This window comes from Polypterus senegalus, chromosome 10, assembly GCF_016835505.1.
Source record: "Polypterus senegalus isolate Bchr_013 chromosome 10, ASM1683550v1, whole genome shotgun sequence".
Taxonomy (NCBI): Eukaryota; Metazoa; Chordata; class Cladistia; order Polypteriformes; family Polypteridae; genus Polypterus; species Polypterus senegalus.
In genome coordinates this window covers 115,073,945-115,101,592 of record NC_053163.1, presented here as the reverse complement: position 1 = coordinate 115,101,592, position 27,648 = coordinate 115,073,945, and positions in this window count along the sequence as shown.

The following is a 27,648-nucleotide window of genomic DNA, read 5'->3' as shown; positions in this document are numbered from 1 at the left end:
TTCATTGAGTCATTGAGCTGTATGTTCATTCAGGCTCTTTCAAGCTGACCCATGAAAAATTCATGGAATAATGTCCTGTTGGGAGTGCTCCAGTGATGCACATAGTTCAGAATTTGGTGACAAAGTAAAGAGCTAATAGTGCTGGGATCAATGCACCAAAGCCAAGAAAACCATCCATCCATCCATATCTCAGAGATGGTCATTGACATTGTGGTTTGTTTGGAACAAAGTCTTAGTAAGTTGACCCAATGCTGATCACAACAGATGTTTTATGAAAGTGTTTTAGATTACAGATCTTTGCAGTACTGCTGATGGAGACCATTTTCATTCCTGCTTTTAGAATGGCCAGTAACATTGTAACAACATACAACTTTCTAAACTTAATAAGTTTTGTCATTGCTTAATGACATCTCCACTATAACTGGTCTGCTTTCTCATGCACTACCCTGAACAAACACCAGCCAAGCTGAACAGGCCCATCTCAAATAATAAAGACCTGTGCCTGACAGCAGGTTGAAGGAGATGAGGTGGAAGAAGTGCCAAACAATGTCAAGAAATGACTTTTCTGTCCAGTGTGGTCAGTCCGATATGGCAAATCACCTGTAATCTTGGGGCTACGACTCCGTCGACTTCTGTATACTTGACAAGCGAGAGCTGTACAGCGAGTATGTGAATCTTTAGAACACTGAAATAAACATTGAATGCTGGATTTTTTTAAGCTTGTAATGAGTCAAAATTAAAATGATTTATGGATATTTGCTTTTGAAAGTGAACTGCAATACTAAGTTACGGGCTTGCGGATGTGTAGAAAATTGCTGACGTGGTAATGGATAAAATGATGGATGAACTCGGGAACACAGCAATCAACACAGCATTGAGACAAAACCTTCCCAGCTACACAGCCTTTGTGCTGATTATTATTCTAAGAGATATTTTACTAATCAAAGTTGTGGAGCTACAAGCAGGATTTTCCGATTAATACGAGCATATGATAAAAGCAATTGAATGCAGATGTAGTCAGTGAAGAACATACCGTAGCAGAGCAATTGAAGAGAGAAGAAGAACAGCCTCCGTAATCAAATGGGCTTTAATCGGCTCTGGTGATTGAAGGTAATTTGGCAGAGACTGTCAGCAAGAGGCCATCCTCATCCTCGTCCTCACACCTTCAGCTCCCTGAGCCTGGCTGGGTTTGACAGGGGTCACTGCTGCCTAATTGAGATTGATAGTAGCACTGGGTTTTGATAGACTGGAGCAGTCTGGGAATGTAGAAAACGAAGAAACGCACAGCGAAGGGAGAGAATGTCTGGAGAGAGCAATCAGTCTCGACGCCAAGCTTTATTGCAGATAGGATAATGTCAATTATTTTCTGACAATTTGCATTTAAATGTAATGGCCCTGTTGGAACTCTAAAGCGACTGTAAATGCAAGAGCATTGAATAGGCAGTGGTTTACCGCCAGAGGCAGAGCAATCAGAGCCGCAAGAGGGACCTGCAGTGTAAAGAAGGCCTTGAGACTGGCTGACACCACAAGAGTGTCCAGCAGAATGGCCAGAGTCCTCAGAGTGACCGCCACAAATAGATGGAGTTTTGAGAAAGATAGTGAATGACAGAATACAGAGAGCATGACTTAGTCCAACAGAGTTTAGAAGAATAGACCACCACAGAAGAAGACACAGAGTCCTGAGAGTGAATGACAGAATACTGAGAGCCCTGAGACTGACTGGCAGAACAGCGTGGTGCTGCGTTCACCTGCAATCGTATTTGTTTTAAATAGTAGTTAGCAAAGTCAGAAATTCCATGTGATGCCCTATGAACTTGGAGCTACAAATCGATCCTTTCAGAGTAAACAAAGCAACTTGAATTCCCCGAGTTGTGATGTAACGCTAACCTTTCACCTTAGTCAATTGTATAAATTAGAAATTATAACCTGGAGAGCCATTTTGTGTTCTCATTGCTCTTAGAACTAGGTGATACACATTGAATACTTTTAATTTGCTTGTTATTTCCACTGTGACCTGGTAGACAGACTGCAGGAAGCCAGGAGTAATATTAGGGCACCAACCGGGCAACTCTGTTTAATTGGCAGGAAAAAAAATCAAACAAAAGTTATGCCCACAGACAGAAAATAAATGTGTGGCTTAATCAGCCCACTAAGGTTCTCACTATGACATGTGTCTGTCACTGGGAGCTTTCTCCTCAATGAGGGTAAGGTCTAAAATGAGATGCCACCTTCTGGGGACAACCTGTTTTTATGGCATCCGAGTGGAGGTTGCAGAGCCCGGGATAGACATCCACCTTACGTGTCTTCTCAGGACTGCGGGTGAAAGTGAGAAGACAGTCAGGGACAGCAGCCCTCCTCTCGTCCCATGGTGGAACTATTTACCTCAGCCAGAGCCAGAAAGCTGATCCCCTGGTGCACATGCATAACACCACAAGAAATGCAACCTATTTTTAATTGCAAATCAACAGCAACTTCATGATTCTGCAAAATGTCTGATTGGAAACCCATGTGAACACACTTTACCTTCAACTGGGAAGGTGAAGCATCACAGCTGGTAGCTTAGAATAATAATAGTTACAATTCTTTACATTTACATAGTACTTTTCTCACTATTCAAAGCACTACTAATGTGTAGCATCCACCTGAATGATCCGACGGCAGCCATTTTGCGGCAGTATACTCACCACACATTAGCTGTTAGGTGGTGAAATGGTGAGAGAGATAGTTAGAGACAGGGGATATTAGGGGTCCAGAATGTCCAGGTCGTGGTGGGCAATTTAGCCAGGAGATACACCCTACTCTTTATGAAGGATGCCCAAGGATCTTAAATGACCACAGAGAGTCAGGGCGTCAGTTGTATGTCTCATGTGAAGGACAGCACCATTTTTACTGCACAAAAATACCCCCTGCTGGCCTCACCAACACCTCTTCCAGCAGAAACCCAAGCCTTTCCTAGATGTTCCTCCATCCAAGTCCTGGCCGAACCTGAACATGCTTAACTTCAGATGGATGACCTGTTCTGAAGCACATGTGGTATGGCTGCTATAGCAAGTGAATACAGCATGAGGCCATCAGTTTCCTGACAAATGAACAATATCCTGAAAGTGACCATAAGAAGGAGAAAGAACCCTGAGAGTGACCATTACAAACAGGCAGAGCTTTGACCAGCAGAAGACACAGAGTCCTAGAAGTTATCAGCAGAGTAACCAGTCACCCATTGATGACTTGAAGAAGATACAGAACTCTGAAAGGGATTTGTAAAAGAGTGAGGGTCTGACATCAATGCGGATGTTAGACAGAGCCCTGTGAGGGAAGGGCAGCACAAATAGCACCTTGAAAATACTCCACTTTATAAGGAGTCAAGAGACTAACCAGCAAAATGGAGGAAGATTTGATATGCAAAAGTAAATTGTAGTGGATGGCCGGGTCCCATGCCTGGCTGGGACGGCCCTTCTGCTCATTTTATGGGGGAGCCACCAGAGACTCCTCAGTACATTCCCCCGGGATGCTTGGAACCCTCAACTGAGCGGGTGAACGGGCAGGAGTTTCCTACCTGCTTCCACTCCCGCAAAGGTCGAGCCGAAGGGAGTCGAGTGTGCTGCAACTGTGGCCACATGTGGTGGTGTTGTCCTGTGAGAATGTCCAAGGGGCAGAGACATCGGGGCAACACCCCCAGACCATTTGGTTTTATTTCCACAGGGCAGAACCGTAGTGCTGAGGACAACGACTCCTCCATTAAGGAGAAGATCTGCCCTCACGGGACGGGCCACTGAGTGCCACGAGACTCATCTGGAAGAGGGGTGGTGTAATGGACAGCCGGGTCCCATGCCCGGTCGGGACGACCCTGCTGTATATGGTCTGGGGGAGCAGCCATGGACTCCTCAGTACCTCCCCCAGGACGCTTGTTGGCTGCCTCCCTGGATGATGATTATGCCTCACTTTCCCACAGGGTTTCATGGGAGATGGAGTTCTCCCCAACACTGTGGGGACCTGGGATGGCCGCCAGGGGGCGAGGCAGAGATTGTTAAGCCCAACTGGTTTAATCATCTACTCCACCCAGGAGTGCAATTGGGAACAGGTGAGCAGGCACCAGGAGCACTCCTGGGAGGACCATAAAAGGAGCCAACAACCACCACTCGGGGCCAGAATCGGGAGGAAGAGGATTAGGTTGCCTGAGAGGAGTGGTGGTGCCAGCGGAAGGATTGCTGTGTTAAAAGTAAGGTGCTTTGGGTCTGTGTTATACCTGTGGGGTTCACGGGGAAGATGTGCCCCACGGCTGAAGAGAAAATAAAAAGATTTCTGTTCCATTTATACGTGCCTCAGTGTGAATCTGTGCCGGGTCGGGCGCTTATATAGTGCCTTATTCACAAAATATAGACCTGAAATTTCAGGGAGAGTGGACTGAGACCCAAGAGTAACTGTCTCAAATAAAGAGCTATACAGTGACACTCAGAACTGACAGATCCTCGAAAGTGACCAACAAAAAAACAGAGAGATCTGACATTGAAGGTGAGAGTAAACAGAGACCAATGAATGACGAGAGAGTCAACAGAGCTCCAAGAGTAACTGGCAGAATAAGCATAGTCTCAGTCCTAGTAAGGTGAAGGGGAGAGTAGGCAAAGTTCCTAGAATGATTGGCAGAATACCCAGTGCCCTAAGAGTGACCAGAAGAATAGAAAGGAATCAGATATTGAAGGCAAGAGTAGACTGAGCCCCAAGGGTGGCCAGAAACATAGACAGAATGATAAGAGTGATCACTAGAACAGACAATGATCTGACCTTGACGAGAAGAGCAGACAGTGTCCCAGCATTCCCTAGGGAATCGGACACTGATGAATAGAGTACAGAGAATCCTGACAATGGTATGTTTAGTAAAAAAGTCCTAATAGTGAGGGACACAGTGCAAAGGGAATTTACAATAACCAACATGAACAAAATAAGCCAAGATTTAACAGAAATGCCCAGAGGGGACTGGGCGGTCTCTTGGTCTGGAACCCCTACAGATTTTATTTTTTTCTCCAGCTTTTGGAGTTTTTTTTGTTTTTCTGTCCACCCTGGCCATCGGACCTTACTCTTATTCTATGTTAATTAATGTTGACTTATGTTTATCTTTTATTGTGTCTTCTATTACTCTATTCATTTTGTAAAGCACTTTGAGCTACATTTTTTTTTGTATGAATATGTGCTATATAAATAAATGTTGATTGATTGATTGAGAAATGGAGCACCACCAAAAAACATGAATGTGATATGAAGAGTCTTGAAATGAACTGCCAGAAGAGACAGAATTTCAACTGAAATTGGCATAAATGATCACGATGGTTAGAATTGACAGTGATGGTCAAATACAACACAAATGTTGCCACTGGGGACACTGGGTAGATGCATTCTGGACTCTAATTTAGGCCAATTTGTTTCAGCAGGCCCAGCCATTGTCTACCATGTTTACTCTGTCTCTCCAGAAACTCACTTTCAGGGCCCATATTCTTTAGCCTAGAGCGGTGCTGACCAAGAAGAACTGACCCCAGCCAGAGAGGAGTGCATTGAAAGCAACAGGCCCCTGTTTCATTGACAAAATTGAATGGCTCTAGTTAAAGTAAAACTCAGAATCCAATAATGGAGACAAAGAGCAAAGAACAGTTGAGCAGGCCAATCCTTAGCTTATCTGTGTCATTTGGCTACTTTGCTTGATAAATCCATTAAACAAACTGGAGTCACTTAGTGAAGAAATGTGATTAGGTATCCAAGCAGCAACCCTACGCTCAGTTCTCCGTGTGTGAGGGAGTGTGTGTGTGGATTTCAAGTGATGAAGTATGCAATATGTGATTTGAGGAGCAATCAATTTATGAACACTAACCAAACAGGAAAGAAAGATAGGAATGTAGACAGCCAGTCTGCTGTCTGCTGTCCATCAGCTAAATGTTAGATAAGAAAGGACTAAACCTGATCAAATACACAGGCAACAGCCAATCAGTTGAAGTAAGGTCCCTAGAGCGCAGGCAACATGGGAGATGAGCCACAAAAGCGCCCTATCTTGACTCATTTCACTTGACTACCAAGACAGGGGTCTCGAGATGTTGTCATGTTACAAGATGTTGTCTTTGGTGTCAAGTTAAACTGTTCTATCAGGGCAGTTAAAACATTCTAAGATCTATGTACAATACTGTGTTTCCAAATCCAGGGTGAGACAGCCTAACCTGTCTTACACTCCTCATTATAAAAAGGATAATCAAAAGGCTTTGAGCCGCTGCTTTTGTAAGTGGTCAAAGATTAGCTTCAGTACACTCCAATGTGGGAATTACTATTTCAGGACTTATCATAAGCTTGGAATGCTGCTGGAAGAGGTGTTAGAGAGGAGGCACCTATTCAGTGGTCTCAATGTGGATCCCAATGCCCCAGTGCAGTGACGGGGACACTGTGCTGTAAAAATGGTGCTGTCCCCCAGATGAGACGTAAAATTGAGGCCCTGACTCTCTGTGGTCATTAGAGATCCCTTCTAAAGAGTAGGATGTATCCCAATGTCCAGGTGAAACTGCCCCTCAAGGCCTGGTCATTCTGACCCCCTAATCATTCCTGTCTCTAATTGACTATCTCTCTCTCTCATCACTTCACCACCTGACAACTGATGTGTGGTGAGCGCACTGCCACAAAATGGCTGTCATTGCACCACCCAGGTGGATGCTGTACATTAGTGGTGATTGAAGTGGCTCTCTATTCACTATGTAAAGCGCTTTGAGTAGTGAGAAAAGCACTATAGAAATATACATTATTAGTATTATTATGCTTAGGGCGGCATGGTGGTGCAGTGGGTAGCGCTGCTCCCTCGCAGTTAGGAGACCCGGGTTTGCTTCCCGGGTCCTCCCTGCGTGGAGTTTGCATGTTCTCTCCGTGTCTGCATGGGCTTCCTCTGGTTACTCTGGTTTCCTCCCACAGTCCAAAGACATGAAGGTTAGGTGCATTGGAGATCCTAAATTGTCCCTAGTGTGTGCTTGGTGTCTGTGTGTGTACGCGACCTGCGGTGGGCTGGTGCCCTGCCTGGGGTTTGTTTCCTGCCTTGTGCCTTGTGTTGGCTGGGATTGGCTCCATCAGACCCCTGTGACCCTGTAGTTAGGATATAGTGGGTTAGATAATGGATGGATGAATTATTATTATTATGTGTTCCATTTGATGAGGGAAGTTGAAATTTCCATGTCAGATTTCTAACCTAACTTGGGTTGGTCTGTGAAGTCTGAGTTTGTCTGACTTCAGATCATGACATCAGTCCAAAATGGCGCCATATACCATGAACTTTAATGAATGCTGTAGTATTGTACTGCTTATTAGCCCTTCTGTCTATTTGTGTCTCATTAAATTAGTCAAACACACAGTACTGTCCAACCTCTATCCATGTTTGTATGTGCAAAATAGTTCTTATCAACTGCTATTTTTTCCGATGGAACAAGCACAACCAGAGGTTTTCCTGGTCATGTCCATATTGGTTTTCTGAATGCTTTTTTGGAACATGATCAACTAGGGTGTGATGTTTTTCCCAGCTCCAACATCCGATTTTTGTGGTAAATGGAATGTGGCATAAGTCACCATGAATTATAAAAATCATGTATCATACGATCATCAAATTTCTAACAATACTTAATCTTGCCAAGTCAACATATAACACAGCAGGCCCACAATCAGAAACTGGGCTGCTGAATTCTGTTATTGCAGAAGACGAAAGTTTGGCCAGTTTTTATTGTTTGCAACAGAAGAAAATGATGTCAGCATGGGGTGAATCGTAATGTAGAATTGAAGATGATGGCATATTATGTGAGATATTGGACACCTTAGGGATTTGTTAAAGGCCACCTGAATTTATTTTTCATTAATAACTGAACATGAGCAAGGTATGCACACCCACCATTTTGACTTCTGAAATGGAGCATCACCTCGCCCAGTGATCTAAGAAGAACTTGGAACTAATGATTTTAAACTAGGAGAAATTTAAGAAACATCTCATAGCTAAACCCAAATATATCACTCTATATACCTGGAGTCTAATTGTCAAAGTGTGGTGATTCTCCAAGTCAGTGTTAACAAGACTGCATGAATGATGTTTTATGATTCTGAGTGTGTAGTCTGCATGGATCATAACACTCAAAAGGTGCATGTAACCAGTGCAGAAAAGTCAAGAGGAAAACTCCAGACCTGGCCCTGAGTGACCAGCGGCTGTTCCCCAATCTGAAGGACAACTTCCGTTGACTTGCCTCACCAATGGTGAAGACGTCAAGTCAGCCACACAGCACTGGCTACAAAAGCAAGACAAAGAGTTTTATGTGAATGGCACAGAACAGGGTCCTGCTCAAGAGAATTTTATTGAAAAATAAAATGTGTAGTGTTTTACAAATACAGTATGCTATAGTCAAATGTCACCCCTTCTGTTTGATGGTCAAACCTGGTTGTAGTCATGAGCTGGCTGTTAGTGTAATGAAGAAGAAGGTTCATTATGATCCTCAGAACTCCAGTTCACTAATATGTCATCTCCTACTAGAAATGTGAAAGTCTGTTCCTGCTCGTGGCCCATTATTCACTGCCTTTATTTTCACCAATTGTAGAGCAGGTCATTTTGGTCACAAAGCCGTAAATCTGCCTCCCCATTCAGTAACTTGCGACAACAAGGAGATGGCAACCATCACACCCGTTTGAGTCTTTCATAACAAACAAGTAATCAAAACAGTAATCAGTTTCAAAGTGAGTAGAGAAGACCCATCAAACGCAATGGTTTTACCTACTGATTGGACAAATAACAAATACTTGAAATCAGGAAACAGGAAGTTTTAGAAAAGTGTTGTTAATTAAAGTTTGACTATTTGTTAATTTTTTAGAAATGATCTCTTATTGTTGCGATTTTTTGCTTTGTACCCTCCTCCACCATAACCTATCATCTATAGGGAAGAATCGAAACCTTTAGATTCATCACAAATTTTGATCTCCGGTTTTGACGAATCTCGATGTTTTATGGTTGCTTGATACTGAAAACATTGATATCTCGATAATGGGTGTGTGTGTGCGTCTGTGTATCAGAGTTTCTTGAGGACGTTCAAGAGCTAAAACGACTGGATAGAAAAATACCAAACTCAAAACGTAAGCCTGTTATGAGATGACGATGTCCTGATTAGTTTTTGTGTCAAATTGTACAAGAGAGGAACCCTTAAATACCGTAATTCTGCAATTAATTACGAATTCTTCTCGTCAATTGCTATTGTAATGACCTATTTTATCATCAGAAAGATTAGCATCAGAGCGGTAAATAATTACTGAAATGTTATAGGATGGTTTGGGTATCTTGGTTTGTAGGGCATAAAGTCTACTGCATAAAGTCTACAATTTTGCTGTTCTTGCTCCTCCCTAGGTTTTGTTTTGTGTTCACTCCATCCCATACCGTTACTTAAGTCTACATGGCAGATTTAGTTATCTTCCATAAGGGGATGAAATGGCGTTGTAAACCTAGCCATAGTTCAGAAAGAAAAATAATAATAAATGAGGATGTCGAAACAAAACACAGCCGTGTTGGAAAGAACTGTTATCTGAGCATTTGTGTCTTTTCTGTTTTCTTAAATGAGCCTGGAAATTTTCCACTGACCTCTCTCATTAATGAGGTGTTTTTGCCCGCATCACGCCATTCTCTACAACTCGAGAGACTGCAGCGTGTCATAGTCCCAGGAGGTTGGCTCTTCTGAGATGATGGAACCACCAAAATTCCTATCATGGTCAAAGTAGGCCACACATTTTGTCCATTGTGATCTGTAGTTAGATTGCCTCTTGGCCATATCTGCATGCTATGTACGCTAAGATGCAGCTGTTTGAGGAGCAGGTTTTTTATATTAAAGAGAAGGCGGCCATTGAATGGAGGCCTAGAGACACAGGAATATACTTGTGAAGATCGCACTATACATTTCATGTGATTTTTAAAATGTAGTCATGTGTTTTATGCGGGTTTAAAGACCCCCTATATATATTCCAGAAAGTAAATCAATAAAAACAAATCACAGGCCAAAGTGTGAAGGCCAGCAGTTACTACCTTACCTATGTAAAAGGCAGATGTTTGGTAGACTCTGAGCTTCTAAAAAGTAGCTGAGAGGGCCAACTATGCGTGACGGAAACACTTTAAGTGTCAATGGCCTGCCTGCCTGTAAAGAGGCCACATCTGTTTATCTGTAGTGACACCATATGTGTCACATGGATGTGAGTAGCCGACCTGGCTTTGAATGAGTAAATTAATATTAGGCAGACAAGCGAAGGTCAGCAGGGCAAGACGTCCTATCACTTATCTGAAAGAGAAACACCATTTGAGTGTGAGGAACCATTTGATTTTGCAAAGTGTGGTACTGGGGGAATAGCTATTTTTAAAGAGGGCTGTCACCTTTGTAGGGCAGCGGTTACATCTTAATGTGTGAAGTGTTAGATGGAGGTGAAGATCTGACTTGTCCTTTAATAAGTAAATAAATGAAAGCGGTCCTTGAGGAAGGCCCTTGTGTTGTAAGTCAGCATGGCAATATTTCTTATCCCATCTTTGCCAAAGGTAGACTTTTTCAAAAGTTGATGTGAGGAGCCCTCAGATTTTTATGTTCACGTCCCATAACATTTCTGGGAAAGTCAAATTCTTATTGGCCAGTCTGTGAAGAGGTAGCAGGTACCTGATGTCTATGTATGTTTCTGTTTTGCTATCAAAACAGGGGCTGCAGTGCATTACTTTGCCTGGGCGGCCTATGATGTTGTTAAGACAGCCCTAGTAAGGACATGTCAGTTGGGCCCAAGTAACTACTGTAGATGAAATATTGATAAATACAAACAGGTCTAACAGACTCTTGATTCCTTGTTTGGAGTCACCAGCATTCAGAGTAATTCGTCATTGAGACATCGGTACAGAGTGAGTCATTTCTGTTGCTCAGTTGGTCAGGATAGTGCAACTTACTCTCCAGGACAGTGACATGGTCGAGTTCAGTCCACATTTCAGTGTCTTGATTACACATTTAGTTTCTCCTTTTAGCCATTGCACATTCACAAAAATCTCCAGTCTGCCTGATACTTTTTCCACTCAACCTGAGGAAAACCGTCCAGCATTAAAATAGCGACTGAAATGAGAGGTGTAAGCCGGCTCTCTGCAGCTCTCAAAATATCACACTACCTGAACTTGATACAACGTACTATGAGTTGTAGCAGTTTAAACAACTTAAATGCAAGAAACAGAACATTTCTTATTATATGAAGTCAGGCCAGGTTTGAACCCTTCCACCTTATTTTTATCCTCACTCTGGATCTTCGCCTCTTTCTTCTCCTGATGAGCTTGGAACTTTTATTATCCTTGCTCCAGATATTTGCTCTTTTGCCTTTTCACTCTTTACATTTTCAGATGAGAAGCTCCTCCGGTAGAGTGTAATGGCCATATGGGAATGTTTAATATATCCCATTTTACACTCATCAGAGTCTCTTAGGTGTTATAGATGTAGGCAGCCATTTGTTCTTTAACGCTCAAATTTCACAGAATGTGTGAGGGCAGTTGAGGCAGGCCGAGGCATTGGTCTGTTTTGACAACAGCTCTTCAGCTAGTTTAAAAATAATTCACAAATATATAGTAATAAGCCAGAGGTCAAGTCTTAACATTAACCTTTAAAAACATTTATCCATCCATCCATCCATCCAACCTGATATATCCTAACTACAGGGTCACAGGGGTCCGCTGGAGCCAATCCCAGCCAACACAGGGCGCAAGGCAGGAAACAGGCAGGAAACGAACCCAAGGCAGGACGCCAGCCCAGCACAGGGCACACACACACACACACTAGGGACAATGTTCATGTGACAATAATCTATATACGTTGTGAACGCTGGCCCCGGCACAGACAGACGGACAACATATTTTCACCCATCACACCGTTTATTTACAATATTATACAATATAAAAGTCACGTGCACTCACACAACCCCAGTGCCTCTGCACCGATTTCCCCCAAGTCCAGGGCCCACAGTTCTGTGCCTTGCTTCCTGGCCGCTTCCTGGCCGCTTCCTGGCCGCTTCCTGGCCGCTTCCTGGCCGCCTCCTGTCCTCGCTCTCCAGCTCAGTCCGCTTCCTCCCGACTTCCACCAATGACTGGAGGGAGGCGGCCCCTTAAATAAGGCTCCCGGATGAGCCCCAGGTGTTCCGTCCTTAGCCACGCCCCAGCGTGGCGGAAGTGTCGGCTGTCTTCCTGGCAGCTCTCCGGGTGCCACCAAAGTCTTCCCCCTGGCACTTCCTGGTGTGGCGGAAGTGCCGGGCTCCCGGGATAATTAGGCACCGGGGCGCCGCCTGGCGGTGGCCACGGGTCCCTACAGGGCTGGGCTTCCAAGCCCTGTACCCGAGGCCCCTGCCTAACCAGGACGGACGCCCCCACTCTGTCTGGAGGAGGCACTCGCCCTCCTCCGGTGCTCCAAGGCGTCCCGGCCGGGCTCCAGCCCCGACCGGCAACCGCGGGATAAACCGGCATCGGGGCGCCGCCTGGCGGTGACCACGGGCCCCTACAGGGAAGGGCTTCCATGCCCTCAACCCGTGGCCCCCAACAGAACCAGGACGGACGCCCCCTCGCGGTCTGGAGGAGGCACAAGCCCTCCTCACGTCCTCCTGGGCGAGCCCGGCCGGGGGCCACAACGTAAATGAAGTCGCAATGCCCTCTCTCTATCTTATGCATTTTTTGGCTTGTTTGATGTTCAACTCTCAAAGCACATCTTGTCTGTTTGGTGATCTGTTTGTTTGTTCGTCAGCCATGCAAAAACAAAGTTTGACATGTAGTTTGCCATTTGTCCAAATTAAAATATGGCCTATCTAGTGTTTCAGAAAATTCATTGGGCACTGGTGTTGTGATGAGGGTGAAACCCAAAAACTGCACAATATTCCAAAAAATGCTAACTCAACCTTAATGAAATTTTGCATGCATGATGAGACTGAACTAACATAAAATCAAGAGCTAGGTGGCATTTCAAATATTTCTTTGGGAAGGGTGGTTGTAATGGAGGGTAAAAAGAAATATGACTCCAAACATGGAGGAGCCATTCATTAAATTTTGTATGCCTGGTTCATGTGTAGAATTTAAGGGTCTTTAAAAGTTCAAGAAACAGGGGTTGTAACGGGGGCACAACTAAAACTGTGTTATCACGCCATGACACTTCAGCCAGTCGTAATCCATGATCTAACGTCCAGCCATTTCTCCCATGGGCAACTGCATGTGTTGTGTCGAGGGGGTCAGCAGCAGTACAACTCTTTTTATATGTGCACCCAACAAAAACATCAAATATAAGGAACTCTTAATGAGATTTGAAATATTCCCACAAGGAGGAATGCCCCGTCCATACTTTCGTTATACGTTTCTCTTTATAATTAAAGAACCTTATAATGAGCCATGATACAAGGTGTCACACAGAGGGCCCATAACAGCGTGACAGAACAACAGTTGGGGAGGTGGAACGGAGTACTAACATCTTTTCTCTTCTTTTGACAGACCAAAGGAAGAATAAAAAATAATACTTACTGCAATTACATGACAATAATCCACTTCTTGCTCCCAGGGATGATTCCACTTCCCATTCCTTCTCCAGAAGATGGCATTTCTGGTCCCATTCCAATGACTTCACCTCCGTCCTCCTCTGATGTCACTTCCTGCCAACTCATTTCCACCTTAGTCTTGCTTTTCATTTCATTTATACATAAAAGTCCTGCGATGAAAAGCTCTGGCTGTCATTTTTATGTTTGTACACATTTTGACTGTTGCATCAGTCCTTCGTCACTACTCTGCCAGCGACAACAGTGGGAATTCCCTAAACCCTGATCTTCTTCACAAAGGTTGTAAAGATAAAAGGATGTTGTTATACCAGAAAAAATATTTTTTTAAATGAAAGGGAACAAGAAACATCTTAAGATGATAAGATGATGATGATGATGATGATGATAAGTATGCTAACAATTCCAAGCATGGTTAGATGAGAGCAGAGAAATCTCTTGTTATCATTTGTATACTCTATTGAGGATTTGTTCTGTTCTGTGTATTGTATTGTATTGAGCCCCTTCTTTTTGACACCCACTGCACGCCTTACCTACCTGGAAAGGGGTCTCTTTTTGAACTGCTTTTCCCAAGGTTTCTTCCATTTTTTCCCTACAAGTGTTTTTCTGGGAGTTTTTCCTTAGAGAGTCAAGGCTGGGGGGCTGTCAAGAGGCAGGGCCCGTTAAAGCCCATTGCAGCACTTCTTGTGTGACTTTGGGCTATACAAAAATAAATTGTATTGTATTGTATTGTAATGTAGATGTTGGGTGAGACCTTGGCACTTCAACCAGTAATGACAAAAGGAACAACCTTTTACAAGTACATCAGAATTTGCTTTTGGAATATACACATGACTTGAGCATTCATAGTTTTCATCCTGTTTCTCTGTATGTCTAGCATTTGTTTGCTCAGAGTTTGATGCGCTTGCTGCTTCCTGAGCAGCTCTTCTTTTCTCCACCCTAGCGGCCTCTTTCTTCTCTTCTTTTGTCTGCATCTTCCATCCATCCATTATCCAACCTGCTATATCCTAACTACAGGGTCACAGAGGTCTGCTAGAGCCAATCTCAGCCAACACAGGGCCTTAGGCAGGAAACAAACCCTGGGCTGGGCGCCAGCCCCCTGAAGGGCACACACACACACACCAAGCACACTGTAGGGACAATTTAGAGTCACCAATGCACTGCATGTCTTTGGACTGTGAGAGGAAACTGGAGTGCCCGGAGGAAGCCCATGCAGCCACGGGGAGAACATGCAAACTCCAGGCAGAGAGGACCCAGGAAGCGAACCTGAGTCTCCTAACTGTGAGGCAGCAGCGCTACCTACTGTGCCACTGTCGTCTGCATCTTTTCGCGTTAAAACCGATTAAGTCAGTGTTTGTGTTATAATTTGCTTAGTTCGTTTTCCTTAATTTTTCACTTAAGCTGGCACTTAAGTCTTCAATCTGCCTCAAGAATGATTTACGATATGGAGAGGTAGAGGAAGTGACGGCGAAGGTGGTAAGGATGAGAACAGCGCTCATATGCATGTGCCACATGGCTGCCCTGCTGGCCGCTGCTGAGAATTGATTCTACAATAAAATAAAATAAAAATAAAAAGAGGAATAACCTTGGAGATCAATTATCACCCCAAAAGCAGATAGTAGATGTCACATAGTATAAGTGTACCAAATTTGAGGTCAATAGGTCAAACGTTTTGCGAGCTACGGGTGATTTCAAATCCAGGACAGACAAATTGACAGCCACGGTAGCGTATTATATAAGAAGATTCCCGGGCAATACTAGGTGCTTTGCCTAGTGACGCTCTAAGCTCATAAACCTATAGGATGCCCCTCCTCTAAAGTGTTCCTGCTGATTTAATTGAAGGAACACTCATATCATCTAACGAGGGTCTGTGAAAGTGTGAGTGTCTCCATGAGCTCCCTCTTGTGCTAAACACCTCAATCAGTCTGTCATTTTCTCCAGTCACTTTGTTAAGTTCACTCGTAGAGGAGTACCTTTTTATTGTTGAAAGCCTAATCAAACACATTAGCTGGGTGTGAGGAGCTCTCCCATCACCGTGTCTATGAGGACGAGCTCCAGGGGGGTTTAATAAATCCGCTCATTTCCCAAAGCGTACTTGATTTGTCCAGATGGCGTATGATAGGTTAGCCCCAATTAAGGAAGATGCCTTCATTTTCCCTTATAGAAGGCGGTCTCACTTCCTTTCCCTCTTTTAGTTCTCATAAAACTCGATGCTTTCTTGCTTTTTTTTTTTTTCTCAAAGGTCGGATATTTGCCTGGCACGTACAGTAAAGATGTGAACAATGCACTCTGATCGTATGAAAGCCAAACCAAATTTGTTCAAATGGAAAAGAAGAAATAACATGAAGCTCATAAAACCCTTGCTGAGGCCGAGGAAGCAGGCCGCATCTGTCACTGCTATTATACTTGGCTCAGGCGTCCATCTGTGAAGTAAGCCACGTAGTGAGGATTCTGCTGAAGATGATAACGACTGCAGTGGCGGATAGCGGGGGTGGTGGGGGGGTTTAGGGGGGTCAAGAGGCCTGCTGAGTTGAAGACATCAGCCATATACATTTTGGAGCACCTTCCGTGATAGACCTACCTGGGTCGGACACCCCGGGAAGGCTGCGTCTGGCTTTTACACAATGGGGTAGGGAGCACAATGCAGCCATAATGATATCAAGACGTCTTATTGCTAGTATTAGGTTTACATTGAATAAATTTAATTAGGCAGCTTCAGAAGAAATAATCCTCCGCGGCACAGCCAGAACTGTTTAACCTGGAATGGAACAAGAGGGAACAAGGTTCATCTCCGCCCTCCTCTCTCTCTCTGGTTACCCGAGAACAGCTCTTAAGCGGTGAAAAACGCATGGCCCGATTACTGGAACAGAAGCAAAAATGCAGGGACCACAGGCTCAGATATCGTCGCAAAGAACAATGAAGGCATTTTGGGCCTCGTGCCATCTTCATGCGGTACACCTGGCCTGTGCACTTGCCAGGCACAGACGTCTTGCACATTTTTCTTATGTTTCAGAAACTAGAAACAAATTCGGAAAATGTATTTGAGAAAAAGAAGAAGGGAGAGGAAAAGAAAGAAAGAGAGATAGAGAGAGAAAGAAAATCAATTCCCAAGGATGTTTAGAGTCAGAGATGGCAGAGCATAGGCAGAGGGCATCAGGGTGGCATGTGGAAAGTTCTCATTTTGAGCTCTGAAGAACGTTTCTATGGGGGAGTGAGTGGTCTTACATTTTCTTCCTGGTGGACACCTGGGGAAAAGGGTTGGAAGGGTTGACTGATTGACCCGGGACGTGACAAACGTGGCTCTTTCTACATTGACCCGCTCACTGATTTGATTGCGTTGGGATTGGGTGGCCGTCTGCTTTAGTGTTTAACATACAGCTGCGGATGTGCAGGTGATGTCCGGGTGGGCGGCAAATGACTTCGGATCGCTTTCTCTGTCTCTCTCTGTGCACTAATAAACTTTTACTGTGTGGATTTCCGCCTCAGATCCCTCCTGCATGCTCCGTCCCCAGTTACGCTTATTTGCCCACCTTAGCAGCCGTGAAGGGCTACTTAGAGGCTCGCCAAGCCTGCTAAGAATGTTGAAAGATGAAAGTCACCAAGAAGAATTAAATATATAAATATGTTGCTATTTTTGCTTTGCCTGTGGTCTCAGCTTTGTTTCGGGTGGGCTGAGGGGTGGTGGCAGTGGGAGCAGATCTTTACTTTTTCCTTTGAATTGTATTTTGCACTTTGGAGTCATTGAACATGGGCTAGTAAACGAGTGAGAGGGTTTCTTTTGGTATGGCTCATTAATAGCATGGCATCTATTATTAAGAGAGGCCCTATATTCTGTCATGGCATCATCATCATCATCATCCAGATCAAACCGGAGTCTAAAAACACCATGGCTGGAGACGTGTTGTAAATAAAGAGAACAAGAAGCTCATTAAGGTTTGGGGTTCCACCAAGGAATGTTCTGTTTAATTATCACAAGGCAAGGAGGAAAACAGGCAGGAAAGAAGGTATCATGAAGCACCAGTGTATCTTCCATAGTGCTGGCCAAAAACTAATGGTCACATCCTGCTTCCTCTTGGTTTTAATGACGGATGTCATAGGAGGAGTTCCAGGAGTGAAGAAGGTGATGTCAGAGGGCTACAGCACATGTAGACTCTTGAATGGCTAAGGATAGAAGTGGAAATTACGCTAGTGGCTGGAATGCATCCAGTTCTTTCACCCATCAAACTTCTCCCCGTAAGAGACTCACCAGGCCACTCAGATGATGGTGGATAGCCTTTTAACCCAAAACAGAAACAAAACACCATCAGGGTCAACTTTACTAGCTAGCTAGCTATCCTGAGCATATTAATGATATGTGTAGTTGTGATGTAATTGAAATGACTATCAACCCCCCCACCACTTACTTACTGAGACTGAGGTCCCTCTCTGTGTGTTGTGGTGGGATGGGCAGCACAGGTGACTGAATCACTTCTAAATCATGTTTCACTGGTGTGGTTTATCTCCCCTGGTGACAACTAGCTGGTGAATTCTCTGGTATCCAGCTATTTAGGAGAGCCCTGATGAAGAGGACATTACCATTGTGGTAGGATATGCTGTGTTCCACTTTCTGAACGTTTTGGCACAATAGACATCTCAGCTGCAGTGACTGTTACTGGTTGGTAGCAGGTACTGATTACAGTGCATTGCAGGACCCACCACACGATGAACCACCCTAAGCAGCACAATGGAACAGTGTGAGTTTTATTTTACAGTGGCTGAAGTGCCAATCCTGCCACCAAACCCTGAATTTTGCCTGCAAGTTGGAGGGACAGAGCAGCAGAGCAGACGAGGTGAGTCAGGTTAGACCATTTGGGTACATTCTGGAAAACGCCAAGGAAGTGTCTTGGCTGGGAAACGCAGGCTTTGAAAACTTCAGCCGAACACGAGAAATGCTTTTGACGGAACATCAGAGGCACGACATCTGGCAGAGCAGATGCAGAGTGGATCCAGCAGCCAAACGCTGAGATGGTAAATCGATAGCATTGCGTTCCTGAAAAATTCCAGCTCTGTGTCACGTTAAGAAAGTGTTTGGGCCGCCGGTGAGAGCAGACCTGGGGCCTCGGCTAGACACCCCATAAGACAGTGCCAACATCTACGTCATGCAGCTTACTTCGGAGCGGTGCTGCTCAAAGAAGGCAGGTCAAAGGCACAATCCACTCACTCAGACTCTTCTCGTCAGTCCAAATGAGCCTTACCAGCAGGAGACTTTCTGAAAGGCATTCTAATATATGTCATAGCAGAATAAAAATAAATAATTCATCACAAAAGCAGTGACGAGCAAAGAGCAGCCAAACACAGCGGAAAAGATATATAAATATTTATTCTATGCCACTTTTACTCCATCTCATGCTCTCTTTTAACCCCTCTGGCTTCCTTTTTTACGTTCTACCACCACTGACGGTCTTTACCCTCATTTCTCCTCATTACATCTCCTTCTCATTGGTTCACGTACAAGGCTGCTTTACTTACATGACAGGTGCCTTAAAAAATTAATTAGAATCCTCCTGTCCATCTGTCTTTGAAACCCTCAGGACACCCTGCAGGTTGAAGATGGGAAGCAGCTCTTGTCAGGGCAGTTGCACATCATAGGAGATGCTCACAAAGTCACACTGGACCAGTTTAAAGTCACCAATACACTCCTCCATTATAGGTGGGAGAAAGAACACGCAATACTGTGGGCTGTGGTGCACGTGATGAGTCTCCTAAGGGTGAGCTGAGCTTGTCAGAGACTGACATCACCTCCGGACGGTTGGTTCCTACTATCCACCTACAGAGTGAATGAAAGGAAAAGCAACCACAAAAGACAAATGGATAGATGAAGACAGAAAGTTGGAAGCAAATTTGACTGTTTGGGCTATGCAGCTTAAAATATCTCAGCAATTCACTTTCATTAGACTGTAGCCCTGAAGATGACAAATGGCCAAGCAAAGTATGAATAATACCAGTTCTCCTTCTACAAATACAGTATAATAATCTGATTTGAATTAAGTTTCATCCAGCTCCGGATATTTTATGCTCCAAATATTCATATTTGATAATAAGACTACTTCAAATGGAGCCCTTTGTATGCTGGATGTTACCTCCTGCCTCCTTTAGATTTTCTGAGAGCTGCCTTCTTTCTAGCAATGGATTTTGCTATCTATCTATCTATCTATCTATCTATCTATCTATCTATCTATCTATCTATCTATCTATCTATCTATCTATCTATCTATCTATCTATCTATCTATCTAAAGTTTTTATCTGGTATGACCCACTCTTGTCTTTCATAACAATGTCCCATTCCTTGACAATTGCCAAAATGGGAGGTTCCCACTTACAGATTCACAGAATAATCACCAGAGTTGGGGGGTAGGGGAGTACCCCTTTGGAGAATCACCACTGATCATCAGAGTGCACGGCTAGATTGAGGAAGATTATCAGAACAATGTCTATTGCCTAATCAACCCTCAGAAACTCACTCTGAACCAATTTGAAAGCCATACACGACCCATTCACATTAAATACAACAACGATCCATTTTGGGTCACCACCTGTAAAGAAACTCTGATCTGTTGTGATGACAGAGAAGAAGACCTTGTAGGAGATGGAACTCCATTTAATAGAAGGGAATCTTTCCAAGAAATGAAGCACAAAATGGTCATAAAAGGGAAAGAATATCAGTCCAATAATCGTTCTTAGAGGATCAGTCCAATGAGAAAGCTAGACCTAGAAGACATGCTGACTTCTGGTTACCTTGCTCTTTCATAATGAAGGTACTGAAAAGGGTAGAATTTCTGATGGTATAGTGAGTATGGCATAATTGTTTGATAGGATTTTATTCTTTTATAGGGGAACAGGGACAGGCATTACATCCTAACTACAGGGTCACTGGGGTCTGCTGGAGCCAATCCCAGCCAACACAGGGTGCAAGGCAGGAAACAAACCCTGGGCAGGGTGCCAGCCCACTGCAGGGAGTACCCAAAGGAAACCCACACAGACACAGGGAGAATATGCAAACTCCACGCAGGGAGGAACCAGGAAGTGAACCTGGGTCTCCTAACTGCAAGGCAGCAGTGCTACCCACTGCGCCACCGTGCCATCTAACCTAATCCATACTCAGAGCTCATACTCAGACCTGCAGCCTAAGCCAGCATCACAGGAAATGAGGCATGAACCCGACATGGAGGGTCACCAGTCCGTTTCAAGCCACATTCATATATAGTCACACCAGAACAAGTTAGAACCACTTAGAATGTAGAAGGAAACGTTGAATACCCTGTCACACATATGCCCCTTGGGTTTAGCTTCCTGGCTCTGTCGAGGTCGGTGGTACCATCCTGCGATGAGAGGGGCACTGTCACTGACCCTGTCTTCCTTTTCCACACACAGTTTTGAGTGACTATCACAGGAAGATGCCCAGCGCCCCCTTCCCAGCCATGAAATGGCTCCACCCCTTCCCTTCCATTAAAAATGTCCGGTTCCCGGAACATGGCCCTCATTATTGGAAGCCGGTCAACGGAGACAGAGCTCCCACTGATGAAACCCCTTTTGGTTGTTGCCAGAACAGCTTTGCTTTTGTTTGAGTCTGCTTGCTCACAGAGTGTTTTTCTTGGTGCCTTTAATTTTTCTGGGCTATTTTCCTGTGAATTAAACAAGGGGACCTGACTGCCACCCTAACCATCCCTCTTGGCCCCTGCCTAATCTGTCCAATGGTCAAAACTCCTTAAAAAAAAAACAATTCTTGACACAGAGAGAGAAAGAGCATGCAGACTTGACAGAGACAGCCAACTGACTGGCACCCAAACTCAACAAACTGGATCTGTGACCACTGTGCCAAGTGATGTCCAGTCACATTTTAGCATGCAGCCATATATGCTCAGCTTAGTGGTGTATGTGCATCATGCTAAAAATGAGGCCAGGCACATCATCCATCGATTCCCACCAACACTCAGCCCACTGCACAACACAACAGGCAGGCACTGAAAAAGCTCCCTTTGTGTTTTGTGAGTTTAGTATTCTGCTGTCAGGTGACCTTCGCTTCAATTACATTTGAAGTAGCCCGACATGCTTTGACTGCTAGGTTTCCAGATAACTGCTAGGTTTAAATTGAATTTGATACATAAGGGCTTACCTGCATGTTATGCAGCTTAACCAGAAACCTGCTGGCACAATGAAGATCTTTTACTATATGATTGTATGGCGGAATGAAACCACAGTTAAGAGATAGTTAAACAATGTGTCTAATGAAATGAGAACTCAAATATATGTAACCAAATGGTCATGTTGTTGACCAAGCTGTAATTGAATAGACGTTTATATAAATCACACTTCAAGCACTGAAGCAATAAAATTTATATCTTCAATGATGACAATCACCTCCCTGTAACCCGCATTGATTCCATGTTGCTGGTGTCCTAGCAGGACTGCAGGTGAATTTCAGCCTCTCGTCTTGTTGTTGCGCAAGTGATGCCTGCAGACACGCTTGTGTTAGACATTTACGCAGTACAAAGTAAATTGCAGGTGTTTACAATGAAGAAATTGCTCTGCTGACCGGCGTACTTCTTTAAAGTTTCATAGCCTCCCACTGCTTTCGCTTAATAGAGGAATTTGAAGGAGAAAGCTCTGAAAGCCTGGATGGAGTTAATGAATATAGATGGTGAAAAAAAAAAACACAAGCAAAAAACAAACGAAGGAAAAGTCAAAAGTTTTTTTTTTTGTAAAATGCTGCATACACGGCCCACAGACAGGGGAGTGACAGCGTATTTATAGCCACCCCATCTGAAAACAGAATGATGCGCTTTAGGTCGTCACGTCCGGCTTCATGCGTCTCATTCTCTTCATCCCCCCTCTTTGACTCCTGCCAATATTACACACTGTCTCCATCTTTTATCATTCCAAAATGAAACTCACATTAAAAATAATATAACGGCAGCAAACCTACTTAATCATCAGCTAGGGTTGTTGACACCATCCGTCCGGTGATATTCCAGTGAAATTCAAAGTTTTATTAACTCTGTGAAAGACAAGTTCAAGCTCTTAGACTTCACCACCCATTTATCTTTGCTTTTCAAAGACATCAGAGTCCACAAGTCCTCTCTTGGACCTCTCCTGCCCCTCAAAAGGAAAAGCTTGCATCTGTTAAAGGGTGGAGTTCTGGTCCATGAACGGACTAACCAGAACTGAGTAGGCCTGCCTTAAAAAATCATTATATTCAGCCATCCTGGATCAGGTGACTGGAAGACATAGTCCTTTCTTCTTCTTCTTCTTCTTCTTCTTCTTCTTCTTCTTCTTCTTCTTCTTCCAGTTACCTCTTGGAATTGGTGGATTATTTGACTATCCTAGGGGTGGCATCCTTTAGTGGACTTTTGGTGCTCATTGGAAAAAAAGAGAGAACACGTCTTGTGGTTTGTGGAGCCCCTCTACTTCAGCGTAGGGTTTTTCCTGAGCTCCTGTGTTGGATATCACAGGGACATGTTAAAGACTATGACAAAGACAACAGGAGGGCCAAGTCTGTCCTCAGACACAAGTACAGAAGGACTGAAATGGAGCAAGTCGACTGCATAGAAGACACACCCTTGTGGTCAAATGCCTGCTCAGTCACTTGAACCAATAGAGTTCTGTTTTGGCCAGGCTTACCATATACATTACATGGGGGTAGGCCCATCTTAACAGCATTACAGGACCACAAGCAAAGTAGTGATACCAAAACAGAAACATACATAGGCATCAGAAACATTGTGGGCCCCTATGCTCCTGGAACTCCCGGCCAGTGGCCATTGTGCCTTTTATGTTAAGATAGCCCTGCATAGTGGGTCCAGACATGGGTGTGTGTCCCGGAAGCCTTGTATGGGATGTCCTGTGAAAGGAGTGAAAACAGTTTGGTTAAACCAAGCGGGGACCAACACTGTAGGGGGTGCCTGTCTATGTGCCAGCCTATGGCAGGGCACAGTCACAGGAAGCCAATATAAAATCATCATTCAGTCCATCTTTGAGGATGTGGGAGAAATACCCAAATTCAAAGAAGTCCTCACACTTAGGAGACTTACAGGACACATACATTTAATGTTTCTACTCTTTAATAATATCATTAATAAATTGATTTAGGTCAATTAATGATTAATAATATGGAAACACTGTGAATAATTAAATATGCATACATTTCCCTTTCTTTTACACCCCATTTCAGAAAATAGACAAAAAAGTGGCAGCTTTTGGATACTTTCTTGAATATTCAGGCAATCCAATATTCAGATCAATACAAAGCGTGGGCATTAATAAAATATTTACAAAAACAACAGTACACTAAGTGAATCAATACAGAATTAAAATTACAAGACAGCAAGGAAATGTGATGGTTTTCAGCCACACAATGGTGTCTCAAGACAACTGTAACAACATGGAGGGAGACGGGAGAAGCAATCACATACTGCATGGTCAGTCCACCGAGGGGCATCTCTTTGAATCATCAGGAACCTCAAAGTGACGAAAGGAAATGTCATTACAGACTCCAAAAAGAGCAAAAAGATGTTATCTAAAAGGCAATCCCAGGTAACAAAGTCCCACGACAAAGAGAAGAATGCAAGGGCAAAACAGAAATAACTGAATAAAGAGAAAATCCAAATGAAAAATGCAATGCTTACAGAACTGCAAATAACATCAATGCACCACTGCCTGAGATCCTCTTTTCTTGGACTTAAATAACCAGACAGAGGTCTCAGGAGTGGGATAACAGCAAGAACACAAGGAATGGATGCACATTTAATGGAACAGTACATGCTTACAGAATAATAAATAAAACTGATAGTAATCACAAAAACAAGAATTCAAATCTAACAAAAGAAAATGTGAAACAACAAGGGACAGGGGTCTAAGGAAGTCGTTCTACTGTTTAGCTAATTTTGTTGCTGGGCCTGTTGTCACATTCAGGGCTGGTTGTTGTCTTATGTCGAGTGCTGTTGGGATCCTAAACAATGACAGATGGATGGATAGATGCTTACCAAGTACTATAGCCAATATGAATCCCCCAAAGCAATGCTGGGGTTTGAACCTCACTTGAATTTCTCATAAGCACCAGGTATAAATAACTGAACTGGCGTCTAATCACCCACCCAAGTCTTCCACTTGCTTGTGAGGTCCACTGTTATGCATTCTTTTTCATTTCTGCCATTTGGATATCCCCTGTCCACCTTTAGACATCACTTTCAACCTGCCACTTTATTTGGTATTCATATTTTTAACCTTGGTACTGAGGAATGACCAGGATAAGGCAAGAGACATTGCTGAAGAACCATAAGCAATTCTTCTCTTTAGTTCTATTCATCGCAAGGGCAGCCATAAGTATTGTCAAAGCTTCTCAACGCACTCAGAAAACCCCAGACCCAAATATCCTCTCTTATTGTATGCACCCATTCTCTCCTGTTAATCAGCACATGCAGCTTTATGTGTTTTCTTTTGCCAAATAACACAGATAGCAAGAGAATTTTTTATTGTAGTCCATTAAAGGCTGCAAATGAGGGTGCAGAATGTCTAATTTCCCTGATCTTGCAAACTGTGGAGCAGCCTCCTGAGGTACCATGATCTTTCTGTTAGGCTACATACAATCAATATTTGTAATGAACATAACACAACATAACATAACATAGGGTGCAGTAAGGTGTCCATTGTTCAAGTCCATGTTCTCCCCGTTCTTTATGTCTTTCTTCTGGGTTCTCCGGTTTCCTCCTACTAGCTAAAGATATGCAACTTAGAAGAACTGGGGTCGCTATTTGAGCCATAGTGTATATTTAGTGTGTGAATGTGTGTTTGGCCTGCCATAGGCTGGCACCACATTTTGTTCATGTCTTGCGTCCTGTACTAGCAGGAATAGACTCCAGCACTGGTGAAGTTTAAGTGTGTTAGAAAATGTCATGACATAGCATAACATTCATAATTCTGCTTAATTCGTTTTAGAACCTAACCTGGCAGCAGGAACTAACCTTAGGCGGGACATAAGTCTTCCACAGGACCACTCACACCCAAACCCACACGCGCATTCACAGGGTCAACTTATAGGGTCAACTTATCAAATGAATTGTACACATTAGTTACTATTACTTCAGGACTCCAAGAACTTTGATTCCAGTCCCAATCAGGAATTGTCACTTTTTCCACATATTTTGAAGGGTTTTCCTCCCTACATTCCAGTTTCTTTTTACATCCCAAAGACACCCGGGTTGTTATGTGTCAGATTAGTTTTGAATTTTTTTTGTATTTTTTGTATTTTTAGCCATTTGTGTACTACTGTTTCTTTAAATGCTCTTATGTTCCATCTTCTTTGTGGGTGGAGCCCCAAGAGGCGGGGCCACCCTGCCATTGGATCCTCCCTCAGGCTATAAATGACTGCGTGTGTTGGGGTCTTAAGTACTCTTAAGTACTGTTTTCTATGCTGATTTATGGACTTTTTTGCAAAGTCATTTGGTTTACTCTTTGGATTAGTGTGTTTTGAGATTTAATTACTTTTGGTTGCCTTTATTTCTGTTAAATAAATATTTATAAAGATTCCCTTCAGCCTTTTTAGATACAAGTCAGAGTTTTTAAGGTTTCTCTTCCTTGTTGGGTATTGTTGATAATCTTGTACTCTTTGGTTATTTTTGAACTGATAAAGTCTGTTTCTCAATTTTGGGGGGTTTTGAAGGCCTCGGCCCTTTTTGTCATGTCAGGGACTCCTTATCACAACACAGGTAAGATTGACAGACAAATCTAAATTGATTGTCGGCCATGAATGAGTGAGCTCCACCCAAGGTTGGCTGGTTTTCATCTTGCTCCTGAAGTGCACTGCATAGGCTGTGGCCTTAAAATTTCTAAAATGTAAATAGAGAAAGAATATGTAATATGCTGACATACAGAGCTACACTGTGAATGTATATCATTTAATATTGTGTATATGTATGTGGGCCGACATTGTGGATGCAGCATGGCCAAGTATGTGTGTGTCTGTGTGTAGGGTCTCAGAACTCTCTCATTTTCCTTTAGAGAGCTTTCAAATGTGGGTTTCTTGTACCAAACTGCCTACATTCAAAGAAAGAATGATCAGGCCAGGACTGATAAATTGTGAGGATGTTCTGCATCCTTTGCAGAAACAGACATATGCCCTGAAGCAAGCAAAACTAGGTCATTGAACTGAACTGATAGACAGATAGGAAACAAGTGTTAACCAGATTAAACTTTTCAAAACAACCTAAAATTCAAGAAGATTTATTGTAAACACAATAACCATAACTAAATGTGGCAAAGGCTGGAGTTCACCCACGGATCCACAGATGAATGTGTTGTTAGTCGGCTGTCCAAATCAAGCCTGAGATGCAAATCTTCTACAGTTCTCCAAGGTGACAGCATGACTTTAAAAGACAGAAGTGCCAGGTTTGTTACTGCTGCCATGGATTCCTTGGAACGCAGAAAATGATTTTTATTTTTTCTTGGACGTGAAAGTCTTTATCAGTAAATCTGTCTATTCAAATGTCATCTACCAGTTGGTGCTGCTAAGAGTTTAACTGTCTTTACACTTCTTGCATAGCGTGCTGTTCATCCAATTTCTAACCCACTTAGCCACTTCAGGGTCACATGGTACTATAGAGTGTACTGGCAGCACTGGGCACACTACAGGAACCAGCTCTACAGCCACACTCCCACATACTGGGCCTAACATACAGTACATGTCTTTGGGATGTGGGAGGCAAACCTATGCAGGCATATAGATAACATAATGGCTGCATGAATTGAAGCCAGGACACTGGATATGAGGACCACCATGCCACTTCATTGTCCTTAGGTAAATATTCAAATTCATTTTATCCAGTTCAAAGTGGTTGAAGGCTGGCTGCATAGGGTGAGAGACAGAAAACAATCCAGCACAAGGCATGCCAGTCTATCCAGGGGCACACACACACACATATATATGCAGCTACACTCGTACCCATCAAAATTAGGGCCATCAGTTTACCTAACTTTCTAATATTTGGGTATTCAGAAGTAGCACCAGAGTAGCTGGAAGAAATACAGAGGTGGGGAGAATGTGCAGATGCCAG